The sequence below is a fragment of the Macrobrachium rosenbergii genome, chromosome 57 (assembly GCF_040412425.1).
Source record: "Macrobrachium rosenbergii isolate ZJJX-2024 chromosome 57, ASM4041242v1, whole genome shotgun sequence".
Classification (NCBI taxonomy): Eukaryota; Metazoa; Arthropoda; class Malacostraca; order Decapoda; family Palaemonidae; genus Macrobrachium; species Macrobrachium rosenbergii.
This window is the reverse complement of record NC_089797.1, coordinates 5,325,391-5,335,390: the sequence shown is the minus strand read 5'-3', so window position 1 is coordinate 5,335,390 and position 10,000 is coordinate 5,325,391. Positions and strand designations below refer to the sequence as shown.

General features: G+C 37.1%; 1 protein-coding gene across 1 annotated transcript in view; it reads left to right on the top strand.

The window, feature by feature from the left end:
- LOC136836946 (uncharacterized) overlaps nucleotides 1-10,000 on the top strand; it is a 465,631-nt gene that overhangs the window by 384,579 nt on the left and 71,052 nt on the right. The window lies entirely within an intron of this gene.

The following is a 10,000-nucleotide window of genomic DNA, read 5'->3' as shown; positions in this document are numbered from 1 at the left end:
TAGGGTAGTGGGTCGCCCCTTCCATCGGCATCTGCTTCCGTTTTTTGTATTTTACTTATATCTCACTTTTTTTAATTACGTTTTTATCAGTACTTCCTTCATGTCCTTTTTATCCTCGTGATTATGGGGTTGTCTTTTGTGAAAATTGCCATATAAAGGTAATAGGTCTTTTGGTCGCTTTTTGCTCGTTTTGAATAATAATAATAATAATAATAATAATAATAATAATAATAATAATAATAATAATAATAATATTATAGCTGCAAGGATCTAGTGTTGTGATTGAGAGTTTCATAAAGGATCAATCCAAATGGTTTTGCTACCATCACCAGCACTAGTACTGTAATAATAATAATAATAATAATAATAATAATAATAATAATAATAATAATACAGAAGCCAGGTGTCTAAATTTTAGGTACATTTTTAAAGGCAAACCTTAAAAGGTAATACTGTCACTATTACTGCTACAGACTGACAGCAGCAAATACATTGCGACATTTACTGCTTCTGCTAACGACAACAATAACATTAATGCTAAATCCAAACAGAAGTGGCCCACCACCACCACCACCACCAGCAGGAACGGTAACACTATCTAAGCAGTCGTAATAGTGGCCGCAGGATTAGGAAAAGCATTATAGGGTTTTGGAAAGGGTATATGGGCCAGGGGAATCGCCAGACCTTGACTACTGTTTCAGGTCTTCAAACTTGATCCTGTCGACATACCTGTTTCACCCCTTTTGTGACGCCAGGGCTTAAAAAAAGCATATAGTAGAGGCGTCTCTCTCTCTCTCTCTCTCTCTCTCTCTCTCTCTCTCTCTCTGTGTGTGTGTGTGTGTGTGTGAACGAGGTAAATGTATGGGTGTAACCGTTTTGTAGGTGTTGTGTGTCTCTCTCTCTCTCTCTCTCTCTCTCTCTCTCTCTCTCTCTCTCTCCACGGATTATCCTTGGTCTTACACTTAACTTGTTTTCTTAGTATTTTACCTTGTTTTCTTATATATTATATATATATATATATATATATATATATATATATATATATATATATATATATATATATATATAAATCACTTTTGATTTTAGGTGATCGTTTCTCAACGTGCTTTGTTCTCTAGGCTTAGTTTACTTTTATTTATTTATTATTTTTGTAGTTTACTAAATCTCTCTCAATAATGAGTTTTTAATACTGAGAAGGATTACCTTCAGATAGTGTTGTGATACCTCGTAAAAGTGAAATTGTTTTTTATTTCTTAGTGGAGTGAGTGGACATTTGTTTGTATACATATGAGTCTACAACATAGGACTGGGTAGTGTTGAAGAATGTTGTGTTTCTTTGTATATTATTATTATTATATTATTATTATTATTATTATTATTATTATTACTTAGTTAAGGACATTAGAATACTAAGTTCTAATATTCAGGGATGACAATCAGTATAGTCTTGATAAATATAGTAATTAATTTAAAATTTCCGCAGCTTTTGTAAGTTAGTCATAAAATGAAAATTCGTTCAGTTAGTAAAATCTGTCAATAATACTTGACATGTAATCCTTCTCTTCTCTTTTAAAATGTCTACGATAAGTACTGTAACTCAAGTGTGTGTGCGGGGACACAGACCATGCTACTCAGACTGAAATATATACAGTATATAATAACCATCATGCCACGGCCAATTTGGAAGCAAGTGTCAAGTGCTTCGGAAAACGTCAAGTGTGCGATAACTCCGCGTCCGGAGACATTAGGCAACCCTTTCTGCTGCTATCTGGTGCCGTGCATGTTGTGTAGTTGCCGCAAACCACTTACCTGATAGTGCTATTTTTTCCCACTGATAATATTGGTCTTTCCGAATGGCTTTTAAGATAATGTCTTATATTTATGAATCACTTGTACTAAAGTGGCTTTCATGCGTTGTGTCTATTTTTCCCGAGGTCAGTTTAGATAGTGTTTATGTGCCGTTAAAAACCTCGTAGTGATAAGTTTGTGCAAAAGCAATTTAGATTAAATTTTAGAAATAGCATTGTAGGGGAAAGGAAGTCTTGATTCTTTAGGTTTTCAGGAAGTCTTTAGGAGTGAGGTTGCCAGGTAGGCACATTCCCCTTTTTTTGGACTCCCAGTTGCCGCTAGTGCCTATTCGCGAGAGGGTCGACTAATGCTGCAAGATACTGCAATTTGGTGCGTGATTTAGTTGTGTGATTCCCGGCATGACAGTATGTGTAGTGTACTTGCTCAGATTTACCGAAAAAAATTAAAAGCCCGTCCTTGTACCTGTATGGTTTAGGTCCTGTACGTTCTCCACAGAGAAGTACATCTGATACCTGTATAGTACCTGTAGGCCTCTTAGAGGTCCTCCTATAACTGGATTCAGTCATTATTGGAACTGGTCTTAGAAAATCATGTATTTCCTCTGTGATACATTGTGATACACTGTAATACATTGGTGTACGGTTTTAAAAAGAGCCGCTGATCTCTTTTCCCTTTTTTCCCCTCATTAACCCCCTCATCTGCAACCCACTACAGTCGACTAACAGACAGAAAGTGAATTCCGTGCTTCAGTTCAGAGAGACCTATATATCCCTGTGTACGAAGCCAGTCGGAGAGAGAGAGAGAGAGAATGATATAAATATAGTCAAGAGTTTGGATGAGCTGTGTGTGTGTGTGTGTGTGTGTGTGTGTATTCACTGGTCTTACAAAGTTTAGACTGGGTTTCTATTCACATTTGAGCCGAAGAGTTGGAGAAGGCGGGTTTATACGATCAAGGAAGGTGTTGAAGTTTGCACATTCTTTTAATTACATAGTTTAATTAGTGTTTATAATTTCCCGAGAGTTGAAAAAAGGTGATAATACGGTCTGGGAAGTTGCTGAACTTGTGTATATATAATCATTGTTTATGTTTAATTATAATCCTGGTCTTGTGCTTAAATTCAGCATCAAACAAAAAGTATATTTAAATACCTTGTGCTCCTAGAGAGAGAGAGAGAGAGAGAGAGAGAGAGAGAGAGAGAGAGAAGAAATGACAATACGGTCTGGGAAGTCACTGAACTTGTGTATGTTCCTCGCGTGCATGATCAGTGTTTATGTTTAATTATAATCCTAGTTTCGTATTCAATTCAGCATCACACAAAAAGTGTATTTAAATACTTCATGCTTTTAAAGAGCGAGAGAGAGAGAGAGAGAGAGAGAGAGAGAGAGAGAGAGAGGTTAAATGACCCTCATTTAAATTCGTGTTTATTTAAGATAAGTTTTCATTCGTTTTGTTTTCTTCTTCTTCTTCTTCTTCTTCTTCTTCTTCTTCTTCTTCTTCTTCTTCTTCAACATCCGCATTCATCTCCAGATGCTGGGACCCGCATCTCGTGCTTAAAGAGATGTGACGGGCGGTCATCATTATTAGGGCATTTTTCCTCTTAAGGACAGGCTGCTTTATGTGATTGAAAATTGCCTTGTACGTTGGGTGTGGGGCTCATGGTATGGGGAGAGAGAGAGAGAGAGAGTTGCTTGAGTACTTACTTATTCAGTTCCTCTCTCACACACACACACACACACACACACATCGTATATACACGTATAAATATTTATTAACTATATATATATATATATATATATATATATATATATTTATATCTCATATTAACCTGATCAACTATATATATATCACTTCCATAATTAAAACTGGATATATTTATATATATATTTATTCAATAAATATTATTAACTTTCCAGGGCTAACAGTCCCAATTGCCAAAATCCATGGTCCAGCTGTATTTATAATAAAGTTGTGAGCTATTTATATAGTCCCCATATAATCCGTATCCAGTATATTTATATGTTTGTATATTTATATATATATATATATATATATATATATATATATATATATATATATATATATATACATATATACATACCTATAGTGGGAGAGAGACAGAGAGGTTTATTTCTAATTCACACATGACATTTTCATATTCTCAAAATTGAAGTCACAAAACCCCATAATATCAAATGTACTTTATCTTGGGAGTAACTTACCGTGAAGGGAATTGTATAGGATAGCCTAAGTGACTGGGACCCGGCCTTTCGGATTTGATACAGGGGTGACAGGGACTTATCCACTGAGCTATCAAGAGAGTGAATAAGTCTATTTCACCTCTGTAGCAAGCCGGAAGGCCGTAGGTTCGATTCCTGGCCAGTGAAGGTCCATTTTTATAATATAATTATCATTGGCTGTTGCACGGTATTCTCAAGGCAAAGAGGATTCGATCTTGAAACGGGTATATGTGGCTTAATATTATATATATATATATATATATATATATATATATATATATATATATATATATATATATATATATATATATATATATATATCAGACATTAATGTTTTGATTTATAATTACGTATGGAATGCGAGAAAGTCTGTGGATTCTATAAATAAATCCGGCAAAATGATCTCTCTGACTTTCACCCCCCCATCTCTCTCTCTCTCTCTCTCTCTCTCTCTCTCTCTCTCTCTCTCTCTCTCTCTCTCTCTCTCTCTCTTTGTCTTGCTTAGGGAATATTTGTACACCTTGAGTGCAGTCTCCTCCTCCTCCTCCTCCTCCTCCTCCTCCTCCTCCTCCTCCTCCTCCTCCTCCTCCGAGCGTCGTCGGTGGCTCCTTGTTGAACACGGCACATCTCCCCAAGGAACGGTTCCATTATCGCGGCGGCCGTGTGATGTATTGCAGTTTCAGAGGGACTTTGGAAACACTGCAGTTCCAGGACGGGGCTCTGGAACAGAATGCGATTATTTGGATGGGTTGGCATAACAACAAAGCCCTAAACTGGATGGCAGCTTACCAAGTTAAAACGGCCCGAACTAAAAGCGTTTTTGGGGGGGCGAGGGGGGGGTTGGTGTGGGTGGAGGGGGCGGGGGAAGCATTGCCTGTGAGACGAGGGTTTGGGGAGGGGGAGGCTGAGAGAAGGTTAATATTGAGGGAGGGGAGCGCACCTCTCGAATTCGAGAGTAGGGGGAGGAGGTGGGTAAGGGAGGGTATCTGGAATTGGGGGATGGAAAGGGAAGGAGTTTCCTGATTTGGGGAACAGAGAGGAAAGGAATGTTGGAATTGGGAAACGTGAGGGGAAGAGGACTCTGGAATTGAGAATTTGAAGGGGAATGGGGTCTATGGTTTGGAATAGATGGAATGGGATAGGACTCTGGAATTGGAGTACGAGATAGGAAAGGGTCTGCAAATGGGGATTTGGAGTATGGTAGAGGTTGTGTTGGGGGGGCTCAGAATAGAAAACATGGAATGGTGTCTGGATGAGATGGAACAGGATAGTGGAATGACTAGTGGAATGGATGAGACTGGGCAAAAAAAGTTAAGTATACCTTAGTTTAACCAGACCACTGAGCTGATTAACAGCTCTCCTATGGCAGACCCGAAGTATTATATTTATTTTACGTGGCTAAGAACCAATTGGTTACCTAGCAACGGGACCTACAGCTTATTGTGGAATCCGGACCACATTATACCGAGAAATGAATTTCTATCACCAGAAATAAATTCCTCTAATTCAGAAGTCGAGCAGGAAGGGAGAACCTGGAATAAAGAGAAGTGAAAAAGGAAGACAAAATAGGGAAATAAAAATTGGGAATTCGTGAAATGGGATGAAGGGAATTTCTCTTAAAATAGGTACCACGAAATGATGGAGAACAAACCCTTGAGGAGAGATTCGGATGGGTGACTGTGAAATAAGCCTAGAATGTGGAGGCTGGAATTCTGGAATGGGAAGGAGAAGGCTGGAATAGGGAGAGGGTAAGAGGAATGTCGGGGTTGGGATAGAAGGTTTGCAAGGGGAAATTCGGAATTAGATTTACTCGTCGTGAATTACATATTGACCTCACTTTTAATTGTTACTAAATACAGTATTTGTTTGTTTGTACTTAATACAGTATTTGTTTGTTTGTACTAAACACAGTATTAAGTATTTGCTTGTTTGTACTAAATTCAGTATTTGTTTGTTTATACTAAATTCAGTATTTGTTTGTTTGTACTAAATACAGTACTTTTTGTTTGTACTAATTACAGTATTTGTTTGTTTGTACTAAATACAGTATTTGTTTGTTTGTACTAAATACAGTATTTGTTTGTTCATACTAAATACAGTATTTGTTTGTTTGAACTAAATACAGTACTTGTTTGTACTAATTACAGTATTTGTTTGTTTGTACTAAATACAGTATTTGTTTGTTCATACTAAATACAGTATTTGTTTGTTTGTACTAAGTACAGTATTTGTTTATCTCTTGGTAAAGAACCAGAATGGATCCTACTTACGACTCTCTCTCTCTCTCTCTCTCTCTCTCTCTCTCTCTCTCTCTCTCTCTCTCTCTCTCTCTCCTTGGAAATTTCATTTCCCATGGCAATCAGTAGAATATGAAATTTTATTCACCTTTACAGCCTCATTAAACATATTTATGAGCTTCTTGATATATGTTTATTTTCGTCTGCATTTTGCTGTTATCAAGGCTCGGTTTTATTTGTTTTCTCTTAATGGGTATATATTCCATTGTGTGGAAACTTGTAATAGTGGCTAGTAATTGCAGTAAGTGTTGAGAATTATATATTTTTGTGTTTATTAGAGAATTTTTATATGTGTTCCTCTCTCTCTCTCTCTCTCTCTCTCTCTCTCTCTCTCTCTCTCTCTCTCTCTCATTTGAATTTATGTTGTCTTACATCTGAATCTCTCTCTCTCTCTCTCAATTATTGTTGTGTTTATTAGATCTATCTTTTATTTGAGGTTTGCTTCTCTCTCTCTCTCATTAGAATTTATGTTGTCCTACATCTCTCTCTCTCTCTCTCTCTCTCTCTCTCTCTCTCTCTCTCTCTTTGAATTTACGTTGTCCTCTCTCTCTCTCTCTCTCTCTCTCTCTCTCTCATTTGAATTAACGTTGCCCTACATCTAATCTCTCTTTACGTTGAATCCTACTCTCTCTCTCTCTCTCTCTCTCTCTCTCTCTCTCTCTCTCTCTCTCTCTCTCTCTCAGTAAAAAGAATTTATGTTGTCCTACATCTCTCTCCTCTCTGGTACTCTACTATAGATGTTTTGTTCACTGAATTGATTGCCTTCGGTTATACAACCCGAACCCCTTCGTTGGTTTCTTCTTAACTCATGGTCTTGTCTTTTGTCATTAGTATATGTTGGGAGTCGTTGTGGTTGTTTTTCTCTTTTATCAACTTTTTTTAAAGATTCTTCTTCCTTATTATCGTTTATTTTACATAAGGAGTTTCTAATATTATGTAGCTGATAAAAGATAATTTGGAGTACAGTTGAAATGTTACTTATTTCCGGAGCTCTGTACTTGTATAATTGTAAAGTAAGTTAAATAACTGCAGTAATAATGATAGTGATAATAATTTATATATTTATTTTATTTGGTTTATCTCCTAATTAGTTGAAGCAATTATTCTGGCGACTAGGTTCCTATCTCATATACCTCTCTTCAACCCGGATGCGACCCACCACTGTCGAGTTGCTGCCGGGTACAGCAATTACTGATTAGGTCAGCAGAAGTACAAAAGGGTTTAAGGGAATGTGGTTAACTCTCTCTGCCTCTTCCGGAAAAAATATATATATATATATATATATATATATACACATTATATACATGTATATATGCACGTATATATACATATGTATATATATATATATATATGCATATATATATATATAACAAAGTTACAGCCATGAACAAAAATTACAACACTGGAAGAAAATTGAAACACTGAATATGTACTACACACAGATATATGTTGGCTTGTCTTATATAATATGTACATATGTATATACACACACACATATATATATATATATATATATATATATGTATATATAGTATATGTATATATATAGTATATGTATAAATACATGTACATGACTGTGACATATTTCCTGTTAAAACAGATTTCCATCAAATATAAGGGAGGCCACAGAAACGCCAAAATGTGGAAAATAAAGGCTATATTTCAGAGACCAAACCGTCTCTCTCCTCAGGCAAATATGAATGGAGGTAGAGTGAGGAGAGAGACAGTCTGGTCTCTGAAATGTAGCCTTTATTTCCCACATTTTGCATACATACATACATACATACATACACAGATACATCATGCGTACGTACATAATTCCGGAGAGATGTAAAAAGAAGACGGTAGCATTCCATCTTATATTAATCCTTTGAGGGCTGGAAGCAGCAGAAGCAGAAGCAGCCACGGAAACTAATAACGAAACGATACCAGATGAAAGCGTTCCGTCAACTTTTGTTTGCAGAATTAACGCCCCAGGTATTTAATATCGCTCTATTGTTTTTGCGCGGTATGCATTCGCCGAATTGTTCAGTCATTATCTCCCTGCAAAGAAAAAAAAAGAAAAAAAAAAACAAGACTTTGTCTTAATTAAAAAGACTCTCCAGATTAAAAAGGTATTACGAGTCTTATCAAAGGTGAAGACGCCCTTTGATAAGACAATGGTTAATTATTCAAGCTCTGTGTGTGTGTGTGTGTGTTTGTGGTTTCCTCTGGTTGGGAGAGGTGCAGGAAAACGCTTCTAACGTCAGCGAATGCGTGCCATCAGTGCCCCTCACGCTGTGCACTGTAGGCATGACTCAAGGTTCTTTGCAGCGTCCTCCAATCATATTCTCTCTCTTCCATCTTACTTTCCTCAACCCTCTCCTAACAGTGTTTCATAAAGTGAAGCTATAGGTCCATATAATATATAATATAACATATGTTATAGTGATTTTAGCTGCAGGTTGAGATGTCCGTGAGGGACTATAAAATTTTTTTTTTATAATGTTCTTAAGCGTCATCCTTTGGCAAGACGTATTTTCCTTTAAGACTTTGGGTCACTTTAGAAGCTTAGTATTCCATATAGCTTAGGCCATATCTGAAGCATCGTTCTCCTTGGGCCATTGTTAAACCAGGTTTGGGTTATGGTTAAACCCAGACTTGGGCCACTGTTAAACTCAGGTTTGTGTTATGGTTAAACCATGTTTGGGCCACTGTTAAACCCAGGTATGGGTTATGGTTCAACTCATGTTTGGGTTACGGTTAAACCCAGGTTTGGGTTATGGTTAAACCCAGACTTGGGCCACTGTTAAACTCAGGTTTGGGTTACGGTTAAACCCAGGTTTGGGTTATGGTTAAACCCAGACTTGGGCCACTGTTAAACCCAGGTTTGGGTTACGGTTCAGGACCTGGCCATGTCAGGGTTTATATTTTCATATAAGACTTGCTCCACGTCTGTAGCCTTTCCTTAAAGTTATATAGTCTTGCCCAAGTTTATTTCCCCTTAAGACTTTTTGCCGAAGCGTAAAAAACCTAAATAGCCTTTTAAAGCTCATTCTTCGTAAGCGTATTTTTTCCCGGATAAACTTAGCGTTCGTTTAAAGCGTCATCCCTGAATACAGCTAGTTTATCCGTAAGTTTTAAGTAGGTCATTCGAATTATCTCATCTAATCTTTATTCTTTTGTTGTTATCCCTTGCTTTTATTCACATACCCTTCCTTCCGTCTTTATTAACCGCTTTTTGTGTGCATTGTTCTTCCGTCATATTTCTCAATCTCATTACCTCTTTCTTCACCCACGTTAATTTTCCGCGTGTGTCACTGGTATTCAATTTCAGGAAAGGAGAGAGAGAGAGAGAGAGAGAGAGAGAGAGAGAGAGAGAGAGAGAGAGAGAGAGAGAGAGAGGAGGTCACCACCATCTGTCACTGAAGGAATTCAGCATCTGTTCATCCATTCAAAACTGTTCTCTCTCTCTCTCTCTCTCTCTCTCTCTCTGTAGGAATGAATAGAAATATATCCTTCAGTAATGCTGTTTATTTAATGCTTCCTTTTTCACATTGCATTCTTTGTTATCGGTGCATTGGTAATTTCCGCTTTCCATAAATAAGTCGTCTAAGAAAATCAGTGGTTATTATTGGTATTTTCTTAAATCCATTCTTAATTTCCGGTGTATTGTA